The sequence below is a fragment of the Thalassophryne amazonica genome, chromosome 15, assembly GCF_902500255.1.
Source record: "Thalassophryne amazonica chromosome 15, fThaAma1.1, whole genome shotgun sequence".
NCBI classification, from domain to species: domain Eukaryota; kingdom Metazoa; phylum Chordata; class Actinopteri; order Batrachoidiformes; family Batrachoididae; genus Thalassophryne; species Thalassophryne amazonica.
This window is the reverse complement of record NC_047117.1, coordinates 61,179,552-61,196,763: the sequence shown is the minus strand read 5'-3', so window position 1 is coordinate 61,196,763 and position 17,212 is coordinate 61,179,552. Positions and strand designations below refer to the sequence as shown.

The 17,212-nt window shown below is 41.9% G+C and overlaps 1 protein-coding gene and 1 long non-coding RNA gene across 5 annotated transcripts in view; both read right to left on the bottom strand.

Moving 5' to 3' along the window:
• LOC117527124 (proteoglycan 4-like) overlaps nt 1-6,006 on the bottom strand; it is an 86,460-nt gene extending 80,454 nt beyond the window's left edge. For 2 of the 4 annotated variants that reach the window (XM_034189305.1, XM_034189308.1), the window contains exon 1: nt 5,648-5,774. The gene's annotated coding sequence lies outside the window, so the exon portion shown is untranslated. The other 2 variants (XM_034189306.1, XM_034189307.1) reach the window with 2 other exon arrangements.
• A 7,663-nt stretch (nt 6,007-13,669) lies between these two features.
• On the bottom strand, nt 13,670-15,152 carry LOC117526154. The gene is made up of 2 exons (XR_004565219.1): nt 14,673-15,152; nt 13,670-14,642 (listed from the first exon to the last, which is right to left on the bottom strand). It is a non-coding gene; the product is annotated as an uncharacterized LOC117526154 (long non-coding RNA).
• Between the last annotated feature and the right edge of the window lie 2,060 nt (nt 15,153-17,212).

Sequence of the window (17,212 nt, the reverse complement as noted above, 5' to 3'; positions counted from 1 at the left end):
GGTGGCTCCGGTGCACAAAAAAAAAAAAAAGTGGGGGGGGGGGGGCTTGCGAACAACGCTGTGCGCCACACCGAAAATAAACTGGGCATGTATTGTAGGCCTAATAACACTAGTCACACCAAATCCGGATAGAGTACAAATTCCTGTTTAATGATGTATAGTGGTCCCTCATTTATCGCGGGAGTTACTTTCTCCACGTTCACACCGGGTGCGACTGCAGCCAGAGGTTGCCATGTGATCCCTATGTAAGGACGCGTTTTTGGCGCCAAACTGCGCAGCGCGACGCGAGTGAGCGTTTTGCGCGTTTGTGGCACGATATTGCATCGCGTCATGTCGTGTTGCCCTCCTCCCCAAGTTGAAAAATCTGAACTTTTTCGTCTCGTCGCGCCATGATGACCAATCAGGGACTGAATATGTAGTGACGTGGAGATGTCTGGAGTTTGACTGAGGATGTGAACATGTCCTGTATCTGGTAGCAGCCTGTGAGCAGGACTTATGTCTCTTTTGTCCTTTATGCGAGAGTTTTTGGAGCGAGCAGCAGCACCACAGCAGCGGGAGCGGAGTTTTTTCTTTTTATTTTACGTGCGCGAGGGAATCATCCATGGAGATTATTTTACTTATTAACTACACAGATGTATAATAAAGCAAATGGTGACTGGTTTCTAAAGACAATTATGACAGTTTTTTGGAGAAAGAGCGAGGAGCAGCCTCACAGCAAAGAGCAGAGTTTCGTTTTTGTTTTGTTTTTTAATGTGCGCGCGCGAGCGAATGTCTGTGTGGAGAATATTTTATTAACTACACAGACGTATAATAAAACAAATGGTGACTGGTTTCTAAAGACAATTATGACAGTTTTTCGGAGGAGGAGCGAGCTGCAGCAAGCAGCGGAGTTTCTTTTTTTTTATTGTTTATATGTGCGCACGTGAATGGGACAGTTGGTCCTCAAACTGGGTCCTGCAGAGGTGGAAGGACCGCTGAAAGCAGCCGTCATCCAGACGCAGCTCCTGCAGCAAATAATGATACTCTCTGTATTGGGAGCTTTTCACAACTTGCTCCGTGTGATCAAGGTCCGTCATGATGACTTGACGCCGAGCAGAATGGAAGCTCCTCTTATTTGATGACGCGAATTTTCGCAGCGAAAGTCCACCCAAGAAGAGCGACACACCGGGCGAAGGAGGCGCGTCTATCGCCACGCGACCCCCATGAATTTGTAGCGTCTGATTGTGCCTGGTGTAAACGCGGCATTAAATCCGCGAATTAGCGCTTTTTTTTTTTTACACTACTTATGTTTTAAGGCTGTAAAGCCCCTCACTACACACTTTTCTCAAACAGGCATTAACATTTTCTCACGTTTCTCTCTTGTGTAAACACTCTTTCTTCTGTGCGAGAAGATTATAAACAGACACATGCAGAAGACAATGCGCGGCTGTCCCTTCACTCACTGCCTCCGGGGGTACGGATGCGGGACCCGCAAAGAATCCAAGTCCTCTCTCGGTGGCCACGGAACTCTGCGGCTATGGTCAACATCTGGATCAAAACAGCGAGCGTAGCCTCTGGACCTGTTGCCAGATTTGGCGCAATTCTGCACAGCAGACAGGAGGGTGGCGGTGTGATTGGCAGTGAGAGCAATCGGTGATTTTTTTTTAATATATATATATTTTGTTAGTCGAGAGGTGGTGGATCACGGATCCAGTATAAATAGCTGGCGGAGCCAACGCCAGAGGTTCCGGAGCGCGCGTCCGTGGTTCCGGAGCGCGCTCCGGCTTGCTCCCCCTCAAATTAAGCCCTGGTTAAAGGGGTAAGTGTTTATAAGCTCTTTGCTTCTGCCTACACCCTTTCGGTTGCACGTGTGCATTGTTGGATTGTTTTTTTTTCTTTGGTAGGTTTTGTTGTTCTGGATTTGTGTGCACGCCAAATAAAAATTCAAAAAAAAAAAAAAGGTGCAACACTGGAACAAGTGATGCTGCTCTGGAGTTCAAACTCTTGAGTTAGTCAGCAACAGCATGAGAAATCATGAAGACTATGCTATTCTGTTTTCGTTTGGAAGTGGGAATAAACATTTATTATATGGCTGTGATGCTACGCACAGAGCATCACAGAGCGTCAGCTCGGTCTGTACTGTCAACACCTCGGTTTAATATTTCCCCGTACAGACCAAGCAAGCGAAGTTAATAATCCTTTAACACACCCATCTACAAACAGAGGAGAGGTTTCAGAGGAAGTGACAGTCTCCCCAGTGAGCAGCTGCATGTTAAATACCTTGTTGTAGCCAAGAAAGAGTCAGCGATCCCCACATCCAACCCTGCCAACCACACCCATTCCAAAATACACTGGTTATGTAATGTGGATTTTAAACCAATAGTTTGATGACAAACCTCTGCAGGGATGAACACAAACATCTTACAAAAAGTCCATTGCAAGATACAATCAAGCCCACATAAATGAAATATCAGTTTATCCACAGACCTGATCAAGTCCACACACCCCTCATCTCTTTTCAGAGGAGCAGTCACAGGCACAAGCTTTCAGACATATATTCATTTTGTTTTTGAGCAAAAACAAGACCTGCCACAGGTCTGACATCAAAATACAGTACCCAGGAACACTGCAGTATAACTAGCACCAGCACCAATGACTTGCAGAGATGGTTTCTAGTCCCATTTACTGCTGCAAGTGAAGCACACCACAAAAATGATTCTCCTGTACTTGAACGTGCCACACCCACTTTTTCCAAGGAGTGTGGCTTTCCCACTTCTGCTAATGTACACTGGCATCATCTCAACCAACATTCAAAGACTGTCAAGTGGCCATTCACCTTCACACTTTTATACCAACACAAAAGACCACGGTACATACCAGTACCAGAAATTACATAAGAAAAATTTAAATGGTACTCACAGTTTTAGCCTAGTATAGCATGTTAGAAGAGGGAAACATAAGTGAGCAATCTCTCAATATTTAAAAAACATCAAGATCCAACATTAGTAGGGCTTGACACTGCCATTTTCCCGCTGGCGATTTGGCCCACTGCAATTTATAAAATTATGGCTTGCTCGGGCCATTATATATAAGATTTCAGGTCAAAGAAATGTATGTTGTCCATGCCTGGAGCATGCGTTGAACAGGGTTATTCAAGAGAATGCAATTCGGTGTAAATTCCCCACCTCATCGCCACAATTTCTTATTAATATAGCATACGTTAGAATCCATGAATGCTCCACACTCAAACAGTTGGTGGCAGTAATGCACTGTGTTGATTTGCAAACCGCCAATAAACTCAGAAGAGAAAAGAGCGTGCATTCAGCCTTAGCCCGACAATTGGCCCTGAATTGGGCCAGATACTGCCCTCTCTCTCCTAGCCTGTGATTGGTTGGCAGTCAAGATGCCGACATCAGCCTCACTTTGATGTGACACGAGCGCTGCTCTCCTATTGGTCGTTTAGAAGTGGGAATTCACACTCCAAAATGAAGTCCAGTATCTGGCCCAATTCAGGGCCGGTTGTTAATATGGCCTTTTCCCGTTACAGATCTTCCACAATCTTCCTGAGCACCTTTAAATTCTCAGAGCGAGAAGCTGCAGGAAACGATGAAGACGCGAACAAAACAGAAAAGCTTTGAATGAATAAATTAAAACTAATGTGTTTAAATTACAACCACCGAAACCTGGACAACAGCCAGACAAAAAGTCAGTTCCAACTTAAAAATTTATTCACAACACTTAAATAGTAAGTAAAATGTAAAATAGCTTAAATTAGTAAGTGCATGCAAGGTCAGTTCCAACTTAAAAAAAAAAATGAATATTTGAAACAAAATAACAGGTTAAATAGTATTTACCATTTAACACTTATTCTGCACAAGTGTTATTGACATGCTCAACAATGAATAACAAATAAGTGACAAAACGTTATGTACAGAGTAGGTTCAAACAAACAAATTCAAACAAAAACTCAAATGTAAAAAAGCTGTAAACTAATGGCAATTGTGCCATTTTAGTGTTAAATTTCAGCCTTAGAATGCATGAAATTGCATCAAAATTTTAAAATTTCACTGGCTGTAGTTGGCATCACACACATATGGCTGGAAAAATAGAATTTTGATCGGGCCAGTAACTTCTCAAAGCTACTGGCCCTGTGAGCCAGAAAGTGGTCAATGTCTAGTTTTATATATATATATATATATATATATATATATATATATATATATATATATATATATATATATATATATATATATATATATATATATATATATAAAAATAATAGGACCATGGGAGTAAATTTGCTGATCAGTTGCTTCTGACGTGCTGCAAAATAGTTTTGAAACTACATGCCAACATTTCAGAATTTCTTTTAATATTTTCAGTACCCATAGTTCTCTGCATATGCCAGAAGCAAAAAGTATAGCACTGGTACCACAGTCTCTTATACAAAGAGACTGGTAGTGTGTTTTTGAAAACATGGTTGTGATTGGTCCATCTGATACATTGGCCGCTACTGGCTATCACGCCACGCTCTGTGATTGGCTGTGGCGTAACCGCCAAAAATGTAAGTTGGTTCCACTCCTCCAGAGACTGTGGTACCAGTGCTATGTTGTAAACAAAGGCTGCAGCCAATCAGAGAGCGGCGTGTCTCAGCCAATTAGCAAAATGTCAGAATCCTGACTAAAAGTCACGTGACCAAATAACCCGATACCGACTCCTTTGCATTGGCTGGAGGAGTGGAACCAACTTACAAAAAATAAAACTAAAGTGAAAATAAAAACATGCAGCAGTGCAGAAGTAAAAACTAGCCTTCACACAGAAAGTCTCAGACTTTTTTGTTCCCCCGCCCCCTGGTGTTAATTTCTTAAGTGTTAAACTAAGTGGAAAAAATGGAAGTGGCTATTCGCACGGCCGCCGTGTCCATAACTCATTTAGCTATTCGCACGGCAAGAGTCTGGTGGCAAAACTTGGAACTACTTGTATAAAACAAACAAACAAACTGCATTAAATAAGAGTTATGGACACGGCTGCCGTTCGAATAGGGTCGGCCGGAAAAAATATCATGTTTGCTTTACACAAGAAGATTGTGTCAGTGTGGCACATGGAGTACTGACCAGTCCAGTGGGCGTGGCTCAAATAAGCAAGAGACACTTCCTTTACATATGTCACAGTACTAAAATCCAGCATTTCCTGATTTGAGTTTTGATTTTATCACTGTAGTTTCCACATATACAACCGCAGATCTGCAGGCCTTATCTTTGACATGAAACTCCACCTACAAAATAAATAATTTTTAGATAGTGTCGCACCTTTAAATGTTTCCAATACGCTGCTCGGGGCGCAGCTGTGCATCTTCCACAAAGCGTGATCTGAAGCTTTAATGACCTATTATGTGCACGCACGTTGCTCCAGGCCGGTGCTCAGCCTCACAGAACAATAGAACGCCCACCCGGGAAAACACATCAGGGCACAGAATGATCAAGAACCATCGCCCAAACACTCCGTGTCACATCCAGCACAAAGTGCCCGGAGCTGCACATGACAGCGACGACTTTCACCACAAACGCGTGACAGAAAACAACAAACCAGCGAGCTTCACGGTGAGTTTTTACGCTTCACATAAAAGATTTGCAGCATTAGTCCGGCGGTCATATAATTCTGTCCGTACCTTTCAAACGCCGACACTTGAAGACGCCGGGGAGAAAGAGTCTCCGCCCCGCCGGCGCAGCGCGGAGATCAAAACGAGCCGCAAACTTCACCCAACCACAAACAATGGAGGCGCGAGCGCAGAGGATGTGCGTTACCTCTTGCCGTCCGTCCGCGTGTGCTCCGCTTCTGGAAGGCTGTGCCCGCGGCGGGGAAGTGACACAGGAGAAGCCGGGCACCGAATTGAAGTGAAAGCGTGTGCAAGAAAGAAATGCAGATTATGTGCGACGGCCGTCCAATCAGGAGCGAGAAGATGGTGGCTATGCAAAGCAGCAGTGACGTCACACTGCAGTCCCACCTCCCTGTGTTGGCGCGGTTTCCAAAAAGGTTTCTGGGATCCGACAGTCATTTACACTCAACAAAAATATAAACGCAACACTTTTGGTTTTGCTCCCATTTTGTATGAGATGAACTGAAAGAATGAACTGGACTGAAAGAAGCTGTTGCTCGTGTATTGAATGTTTATTTCTCTACCATAAGCCGTCTCTAAAGGTGTTTCAGAGAATTTGGCAGTACATCCAACCAGCCTCACAACCGCAGACCACATAACCACACCAGCCCAGGACCTCCACATCCAGCATGTTCACCTCCAAGATCATCTGAGACCAGCCACTCGGACAGCTGCTGAAACAATCGGTTTGCATAACCAAAGAATTTCTGCACAAACTGTCAGAAACCGTCTCAGGGAAGCTCATCTGCATGCTCGTCGTCCTCATCGGGGTCTCGACCTGACTCCAGTTCATCGTCGTAACCGACTTGAGTGGGCAAATGCTCACATTCGCTGGCGTTTGGCACGTTGGAGAGGTGTTCTCTTCACGGATGAATCCCGGTTCACACTGTTCAGGGCAGATGGCAGACAGCGTGTGTGGCATCGTGTGGGTGAGCGGTTTTCTGATGTCAATGTTGTGGATCAAGTGGCCCATGGTGGCGGTGGGGTTATGGTATGGGCAGGCGTCTGTTATGGACGAAGAACACAGGTGCATTTTATTGATGACATTTTGAATGCACAGAGATACCGTGACGAGATCCTGAGGCCCATTGTTGTGCCAACATCCAAGAACATCACCTCATGTTGCAGCAGGATAATGCACGGCCCCATGTTGCAAGGATCTGTACACAATTCTTGGAAGCTGAAATGTCCCAGTTCTTGCATGGCCGGCATACTCACCGGACATGTCACCCATTGAGCATGTTTGGGATGCTCTGGACCGGCGTATACGACAGCGTGTACCAGTTCCTGCCAATATCCAGCAACTTCGCACAGCCATTGAAGAGGAGTGGACCAACTTTCCACAGGCCACAATTGACAACCTGATCAACTCTATGCGAAGGAGATGTGTTGCACTGCATGAGGCAAATGGTGGTCACACCAGATACTGACTGGTATCCCCCCCCAATAAAACAAAACTGCACCTTTCAGAGTGGCCTTTTATTGTGGGCAGTCTAAGGCACACCTGTGCACTAATCATGGTGTCTAATCAGCATCTTGGTATGGCACACCTGTGAGGTGGGATGGATTATCTCAGCAAAGGAGAAGTGCTCACTATCACAGATTTAGACTGGTTTGTGAACAATATTTGAGGGAAATGGTGATATTGTGTATGTGGAAAAAGTTTTAGATCTTTGAGTTCATCTCATACAAAATGGGAGCAAAACCAAAAGTGCTGCGTTTATATTTTTGTTGAGTGTATTTCACTGTTACCAAGAAAAGCTTTTACTTAGCAAATGTCAAGGGACAAAAACAAACAAACAAACATGAAATTCTGTGGTGAATTAAGACATTTTTAAACAAACATAAACATACACAGATGTTAGGAACAATAAAGGAGCACTCTTTGACGCGCACACTGAAGCCACAGTCGGAAGCGTATGCTCTTGTGATCATCTTGGCTCTGTTTTTTTCATAAATTTTAGCAAAAAAAAAAAATAATAATTTAAAGCTACAGTGTGTAGGATTTAGTGTCACCTAGTGGTAAGGTTGCAGAATGCACTATGCCATTGCTGGTCATGGTATTGTTTCCCTTCACATTTTTGCTTGTTTTGTCTTGTGATATGTGTGATCCAAAACAAGGCTTCGCAAACCTGCACAAGCACAAGCAACCATTCGACAGTACACAGGGGAGCAACCACTGGTCTCTCTTTGTTTTTTTATTTTTCTTCAGTCTTTCGCCCATGCTGCAAAATTCAAAAAGCAGAGTAAGTATGTCCCTTTTGGGCTACTGTATTAACATGGCGGTTCAATACGGTGGTCTCCATGAGGGGGCCCACTCCCATGTAGATGGCAATGGGTTGATTGTAAGCTTCTTAAAACACACTGATTTATTCTTGCAGGTAATTTGCATTCATGAACAGAGGGTTATGAACACTATATTCTATTTCTGCCAATAAATGCCCCTAAATCCTCTCCACTATAACTTTAAGGATGCCAAATCCAATACTGACCAAACCTGGAAGGTACAGTGGGCCTATGGATGGTAGGAAGTGGTTAGATTTTGGTTAGGATGAACGAACAGTTATGATAAGAGGTCAAGGTTAAATTTAGATTGTAGAGCAAGTCAGGGTCATTTTTCCAGCCCCATGCTATCACTTTTATGCAACCTTAATATCTAATACCTAACCTCTGAGAGCTATACTCACCTGTGACACATTTATTTGTTTAAAATTATCTTCTGAAAAATGGTGAAGAATGAATAAATGAGGGTGTACTGTGCACCCATTTGGCAAGTTACAAAATCACTGCAAGGTCAAAAAAACAAAGAGAAATAAAAGCAATAAAAAATAAGAAATAAAAGCAATAATCATTAAATCTGGCTTCATGAAGTAAATGGAAGTCCTGATTTGTTAATAAAACAAGTTGGAACACTCGGAGGGTGTCACTCCCACTCCTGACATGTTTGACACTGATTCATGCAAATGAATAGTTTTGGGGAACAAACTACTATTCTAGTATGTTTAATCCAGATCAGTTTGTGATTGTAGTTAAACATTTATCACTTTCAGTTTGATCTTTTGAGATCATCAAAGGTCAGAGGTTATGTGACCAGTATAAGCATCACATATGACTTCATATTTGTGTTGAATAGAAAGCGTGTTTTTTTGTTTGTTTGTTTGTTTTTTTTACCAAATCCTAGAAACAGCCATTCTAAAAGAGCCCCGATATGTAATTACTGGACCAAAACGTAGACCCCCCCCCCAAATAAAATTCACTTTATTCTTGGACAACCTTCTCTTCCACTAAGTTTGACTGAAATCAGGTCAAAACTCTGGATTATTTTGTAGAAACTCCACTGCCAGATGTAAAATTCAGATCTGCAACAGCTGGTTTTAGCTGCAGCTCTTGTCCATTTTAAACAGGTCTTCCCACCTGGTGGTCCTCGGGCCACATTTGGTCCATACTCCCTTTGTTTTGGCCTGCAACAGCCAGTGAAGAGCTCCATGCATATTGATAAATTGTTGTGAAGAAGATTTAACCAGGTTAGTCCCATTGAGATCAAGACCTGTAAGGGAGACCTTGGCTATTATGAAGTTCCCAGTTCACCTAACCTGCATGTCTTTAAATGTGGGAGGAAACCCACACAAACACAGGGAGAACATGCAAACTCCACACAGAAAGGCCACAGGTAGAAATCGATCCCATGACCTTCTTCCTGGGAGACAACAACCATAAGCCACCGTGCTTTATTTTAATTTCCACAAAATATTATATATTTAATTCTAATTTGATTTTAGGTATGAAATTCACACAGCATCAACATTTATTTTTTGGGCCTTGGCAGTCCAGCCAATGTGTGGCCCTTCAGAGCAAAGAATTTGGGCACCTTTGGTTTAAACCAACTGGCTTAAAAACAGGTTGTTTCTCATAAACCCCAAAACAGTTCCTTTTGGGATACATCCCATCAGTGTCCACCAAAACGAGCTATGTTGCCCATCTGCACACACTATTAAAACAAATTTGACTTTTTGTCATTTTTTTCTGTGGTATGGGAAATGAAAATTTATGCATGGAAATAAAAATGAACTCTTAGAGAATAAAAATAATAATAAAAAAAAATAAAAACTCAAAACAGGAGGCACAAAAAATCTGTATGTGAATAGTACATCCTCTACTGTTCTGTGGTACGAGTCCACAAGGGCGTGAGTTTGAATGCTTTTTTTTTGAGCTGCAGCTGCAGGCTTCACAATAGGAATCAATGAAAAGAGAGAAAGCAGTGCACACAAAGACTATTTCAGCCGGCAGGAGCATGAGGAAGACATCTGACATCAAATATGGCGTTCTCGAATACAAAGTCAAAATAATAAAACGTGAAGCTGTAAGCACCAACAAATTACAGTGCATCTGGAAAATATTCACAGCGCTTCACTTTTTGTGCATTTTGTTATGTTACAGCCTTATTCCATTATTATTAAATAATTTTTTTGCCCCTCAAAATTCTACTCACAACACCCCGTAATGACAACATGAAAAGTTATTTTTTGTATTTTTTGCAAATTCATTTAAAAAAAACCTAAGAAAACACATATACATAAGTATTCTGTTGTGTGGGCCGCCAGAAGAGGAGGTTACTGCTGGCCCACCACCAGAGGGCGCCCTGCCTGAGTGCGGGCTTCAGGCACGAAAGGGCGCTGCCGCCATGGACACAGCCGGGAGTGACAGCTGTTACTCATTACTTCCTGACAGCTGTCACTCATTCTTCATCACCTCACTCCAATAAAACCCAGACGTCATCTCCACCTCATCGCCGAGATATCGTAATTCATTGAATGTAATATCCTCAGCCGTTTTGTGTTACAATATATCTGTATATTGTGAGTGTTTGCAGGAGTACCGGTTCCTCTATCTGTGGAAGCTGAGTGAGTGCAGGACGGCACGCTTTTCGCCTGAGGAATCACCTGCGGGACTCATCACATATTGAGTGAGAGGTGGAGGTGGCATTCCCACCGTTGTTGTTACTGGGTGTACACACACCCACACTGGACTGTCTTTGTTCTCGCCAGCAGTACCAGATCCGACAGTCGGAGATGGTGATCACCTGGGAATTCGGGACTTGGCGGCTCCAGTATTCACCAGGTTCGGTGGTGGCAGAAATCGTGTGGTTCCGGCTCTTCTCAGGACAGACGTCTTCTATCCTCGAGCCTGCCCACACGTCACCTTTGTAATTTGACTGTAATCATATTCTGAGATTGTCTGTATATCGTTGTGCACATTTCCACACATTAATTGTTACTTTTTGGCTCATCTATTGACCGTTCATTTGCGCCCCCTGTTGTGGGTCCGTGTCTTTCACAACATATTCACACCATTTGCTCAGTACTTTGTTGATGTACCTTTGGCAGCAATTACAGCCTCAAGTCTTCTTGAATATGATGCCACAAGCTTGGTGCACCTATCTTTGGGCAGTTTTGCCAATTCTTTTTTGCAGCACCTCTCAAGCTCCATCAGGTTGGATGGGGAGCGTCAGTGCTTTTGAGATCTCTCCAGAGATTTTCAATTGGATTCAGGTATGGGCTCTGCTGGGCCACTCAAGGACATTCACAGAGTTGTCCTGAAGTCACTCCTTGATATCTTGGCTGTGTGCTTAGGGTCATTGTTGTGCTGAAAGATGAACCGTCCCCCCCAGTCCTGAGGTCAAAAGCGCTCTGGAGCAGGTTTTCATCCAGGATGTCTCTGTACATTGCTGCATTCATCTTTCCTTCAATCCTTCTAGTCTCATAGTTTCTGCTACTCAAAACATCCCCACAGCATAATGCTGCCACCACCATGCTTCACTGTAGGGATGGTGCCTGGTTTCCTCCAAACATGACACCTGGCATTCACGCCAGAGAATTTAATCTTTGTCTCATCAGAGCAGAGAACTGTGTTTCTCATGGTCTGAGAGTCCTTCAGGTGCCTTTTGGCAATCTCCAGGCAGGCTGTCATGTGCCTTTTGAGTGATTTCCATCTGGACACTCTACCACACGTCTGATTGGTGTATTGCTGCTAAGATGGCTGTCCTTCTGGAAGGTTCTTCTCTCTCCGCAGAGGAATAAAAACTACAGCATATTCAGCTCTGAAATTTTATATGCATTATGGAAAAATTTAAGAATTCCTCCTTTGGAAAAATTTGTTGATTGTTTAAATTTTTTTTAAACAAAATCTCTAATTTGTAAATATCTAAAATGGTCCTGATTAGCAATCCAAACCTGTCTTTAAGGTCCTGAAAGCTCATTTTCCCTTCTTTAAACAAAGAGTAGTATGTAGTAAAACCAGATTACACATCTTAAATCCTGAGTCAAAATTACCTGGATCAAATTGAAAAATTCTGCTTTTGCACATAATTGGTACCTTTTTACAGTATCACTCCATGTCTTGATAGAGCTTTTAATTAAAGGATTGCTAATGTCATTCAAAACATTTTTCTTTGAGGGATCACCAATAGTTCTATGAATTTTCAAACTAAAATGTCGGTAGCTAAACATGATTTCATTTTTGAAGGCCATATTCACATTCGGCACGCAAAAATGCACTATTTTATTGCTAAGGCCTTTTCAATTTCAAAAATTTTGAAATTCATCCATAATTTGACAACGTAATGCCCAGTGTGAAAGGGGCTTAAGACTGGTGGTACAGTGGGATGCGTGTGGACTTGTTGAGGCAGGCACATGTATCATCTATCATTTGTTGGGCCACTAAGGCCTCTCTTGATTGCCCCGTGTAAGCATGGACCCAAAGTTTTACCTTGACCTGTGAGCTTAAGTTTTAAACTGATTTTTCCACCTCAAACTCAAACCACTTTGTCTACAGATTAAAACTCAAGTTATTTTGTTCACACATGGGCGGGTTTGACACACAGAAGCAAAAACAATACCCCTGCATGTGCTCCCACTGTGCACAGGTGTAACAACAGTAAACCTTTTTAACCATGTTCTGCCTCAGAATACTTGATCTTCCTGAGGTATGCCAGTAAACTATTTTCAGCTGCTTCTTTCATATGAATAAAATCAACACTAATAGCATCCATCATTATTATATCAGAGAGCACAGAAAGATGCTAAATCCCCTCACATCCATTTCAGATTGCTTCATAATATCGTTACACAAGGGCGTGGCACAGAAACAGCATCAGGATGGAGTGTTAATCTAAGGGGCTTTTATACACAAACTTAGTCTTTGAAACCTGTTTCGTTGTGTGGTTTGATTGTTTGCCCAAACACCACATGCACATTGAGCTTCAGACAGCTGCACACAACAACAAACCACAGCATGCACTCAAACTAACAACCAAAACACAAATCACAGCTGCACACTCTGATTCTTAACACAAAAAGTCCAGAAGTTCAAACGGTTTGTCACCACTGAACAAAGGCACACATTTTTCACAAGCGGAGCCCAAAATACTGCGCACCTGAACATTAGCGCACAGAAAGTGACAACATCTCTAAGCTTCAATCCTGAAAGTACTGAATAAAGTCATCGTAGAAACAATCACATCGAGCACAGCATGCATCTGCAGCAATACTCTCTGCATGAGGGTGGAGGATCTGTTTATTGTGTGAGGCACTGTGCACGTACGTGCACACACATACAGCTCAGAGTGGTGGTATTAGTACATATGCATGATGATTATTAGGTTAAGTGCACAGAAGGCAAAGACGAGCTGCAGCTGTTGCATTAGTTTTCAAACCATGAAGAAACTCAATAACAAGGAAATTACCTCACACATTAAAAAAAGACCCAAATGGACTTTTTCTTGATCCGACATATAGGTTTGTAAAGCATGAATCACCAATAATCACATTTTCTTCTATGTGATTGTTATATTTTTTTAAACCCCCTTTTCACATGTAAACAAAACAATCAAGAAGCTTTCAGCTTCCTTTGGCAGGCTGCTGGTTAATGACATTGCTCCACCTTCTGACATATCATAGGAACCATAGGCAATGACTGACAAGTGCAATAAAATTACCACACACATAAAGACTGCAGCAAGGTTACAATCTGAAGAAGTGATCCAAAACCTTATATTTAATAATCAGCTCATTAGCAAAGTACAACAAGCATTAGGTTACTTTGCACCTTTTGTGCATCTCAAGTACAGAAACAGTGCAAGAATGAAAATAAAACATTATTTACACAAGAATGTTACAAAGGTAGATCCAGGTAGAACTTGGCGATATAAAACTTATGTTGATTTGGCACCATGTTACACTTACTGTAATATGTAGCCTAAAACTGTGACTGTGGACTTTTTAAATTTCTTTTTAATAAGAGACTACACTTGAAAAGCACCTTCTTGAAGACTGCTAAACCATGAGGCTGTCTTTGCATTGTGCATTTATGACCCAGTCTCAGGTCAACAGGTTAAAAGTGACATTGTTATGAAAAAGAGGAACAGCAGAAGTAATATATTCAGTACAGTGACAATAAAGGCATCTTATATTTTAGTAAAAATCTGACAGATTAAAGTTGCACTGCTTTCAGTCTTTCTTCCTGCAGGAAGATACAGCTTGTAGGTTACCCACTGTATTGTCCAGAAATACAAAAGCAGCACTTCTATTTTCTAAACAAAGGACAAAGTCCTCTTTGTGACCAGACACACACGTGGCCCTGCAGAGGTCCACACTGCACTTAAGTTCAAAAGATAACTGTGACTGCTGGAACCAGTGGGCTCTTACCATACAGTGCACACGCATATTTTTATACATATATATGTGTGTGTGTATATATATGAACTGCAGCAGTACCCATGCTTGATTCCCCCCTGTGCATATTTTCCTGTTGTATCCTGTTTTGGCCAGTTGAAGAAATGTTGATGCTTCTCAGCTCTGGAATGGCTGAAAAACATCTCTGAATATCTTATTTGTGTTGGCTAGAGTAGAAAAAGCAGATAAATATGTAGGTCAGGAAGGCCTGAATATTACATTACACAACCACAAATAAAAGACAATTCTATTCTTGATATTCAGAGTGGATTCAACAGCTTATCAGCATTCTTGGTGTATCACCAGACACTGAGGTGAAATGTCAAAGCTGGTAAAAATCAATAAGTAATAATAACAAATTAATTGGAGGCTCTCAGAGAGTACATACCTCCACCAAGGCCACATACAGTAGTGTTCAGAATAATCGTAGTGCTATGTGATTTAAAAAGATTAAGCCAGGGTTGAGTATATTTCTATTGTTACATGGGAAACAAGGTACCAGTAGATTCAGTAGATTCTCACAATCCAACAAAGACCAAGCATTCATGATGTGCACACTCTTAAGGCTTATGAAATTGGGCTATTAGTAAAAACAAGTAGAAAAGGGGAGTGTTCACATAATAGTAGCATCTGCTGTGACGCTACAACTCAAACTATGATGTTCAACTGCTTTTTAGCACTCCTGGAATCACTGAACTAGTATTTAGTTGTATAACCACAGTTTTTCATGATTTCTTCACATCTGCGAGGCATGGAGTCAAACCAACTTGTGGCACCTTTCAGCTGTTATTCCACTCCAAGATTCTTTAACATTCCACAATTCATTCACATTTCTGGGGTTTTGCTTCAGAAACAGCTTTTATGATGTCACCCCCACAAGTTCTCAATTGGATTTAGGTCCGGGGATAGGGCAGGCCACTCCAAAACATTAATTTTGTTGGTTTGGAACCAAGATTTTGCTCGTTTAGTACTAGTGTGCTTGGGGTCACTGTCTTGATGAAACGCCCATTTCAAGGGCATGTCCTCTTCAGCATAAGGCAGCATGACCTCTTCAAGTATTTTGACATATCCAAACTGATCCATGATACCTGGTATGCGATATATAGGCCCAACACCATAGGAGAAACATGCCCATATCATGATGCTTGCACCACCACGCTTCACTGTCTTCACTGTGAACTGTGGCTTGAATTCAGAGTTTAGGGGTCATCTCACAAACTGTCTGTGGCCCTTGGACCCCCCCCCCCCCACAAAAAAACAATTTTACTCTCATCAGTCCACAAAATATTCCTCCATTTCTCTTTAGGCCAGTTGATGTGTTCTTTGGCAAATTGTAACCTCTTCTGCACGTCTTTTATTTAACAGAGGGACTTTGCGGGGGATTCTTGCAAATACATTAGCTTCACACAGGCGTCTTCTGTCACATCACTTACAAGTAACTCTAGACTGTCTTTGATCATCCTGGAGCTGATCAATGGGTGAGCCTTTGCCATTCTGGTTATTCTTCTATCCATTTTGATGGTTGTTTTCTGTTTTCTTCCACGTCTGTTTTTTTGTCCATTTTAAAGCATTGGAGATCATTGTAGATGAACAGCCTATAATTTTTTGCACCTACGTATAAGTTTTCCCCTCTCCAATCAACTTTTTAATCAAACTACGCTGTTCTTCTGAACAATGTCAAACGTCCCATTTTCCTCAGGCTTTCAAAGAGAAAAAGCATGTTCAACAGGTGCTGGCTTCATCCATAAATAGGGGACACCTGATTCACACCTGTTTGTTCCACAAAATTGACGAACTCACTGACTGAATGCCACACTACTATTATTGTGAACACCCCCTTTTTCTACTTTTTTTTTTTTTACTAATAGCCAATTTCATAGCCTTAAGAGTGTGCGTATCATGAATGCTTGGTCTTGTTGGATTGGTGAGAATCTACTGAATCTACTGGTACCTTGTTTCCCATGTGACAATAAGAAATATACTCAAAACCTGGATTAATCTTTTTAGTCACATAGCACTACTATTATTCTTAACACTACTGTATTACTTTAAAGGTCTTATAGATTCTGGATCCAAAATATGTTCCATGTCTTTTTTTATCTCCTCACCTTAAACACCATCTGTGGGCTGTGATAACTGCATAACTTCTCAATGCTCCTCCACCCCACAATCATTCAAAGTACAACAAATAGAATGTGTTGGCCCAGTGATAGTTCCTGATTTTGAACTGTGCCTGCAGTGCACAGCAGAGTGTTACTGCTTGTTTCCTACTGACACCGTGCTTTTTGCATCCGCATTCTGTTAATAGTCAACACTTTGCACTCATTTGTGCATCTGTGGGTGTGTTGGTCTTAAATTGAGATGTGGCCAAGTTCAACATTAAGGCATTACTATTTTGAAGCAGTAGAAAGTGACTGCGCCATAACACCAAAAACCTTGAGCTCAGTTATTTATTTTTTGTTTTGTTTTCGGCTGCACTCAGGTGCTCGCGTTTGCCACAGGGGACCCGGCAGAGATCTGCATTAGATTTGCCCAAGCTGTACGCTGGTTGCCCTTTCTGACAAAACTCCCAGTTGTACAGGAAAACGTGGAACTCCTGGTGTTGTTAAAGGTACTACTCATTAACCTGCTCTGTTTCACTTCTGACATCAGGGCTCCACAGAGCGGCATGGCTGTAGTTTTCCTGCCATTTATACAGTGCAATATTTAAAAAGAAACAATATTCTTAAAGAAACAGGTTAACGATGAGCGGACACTCTTCTTGTAGTCGTAGCACATTAACAAATCAAACTGCACTGAAACTGACCTACTAAAACAAAATTACAATGAATAAAAGGTGCAATTGGTG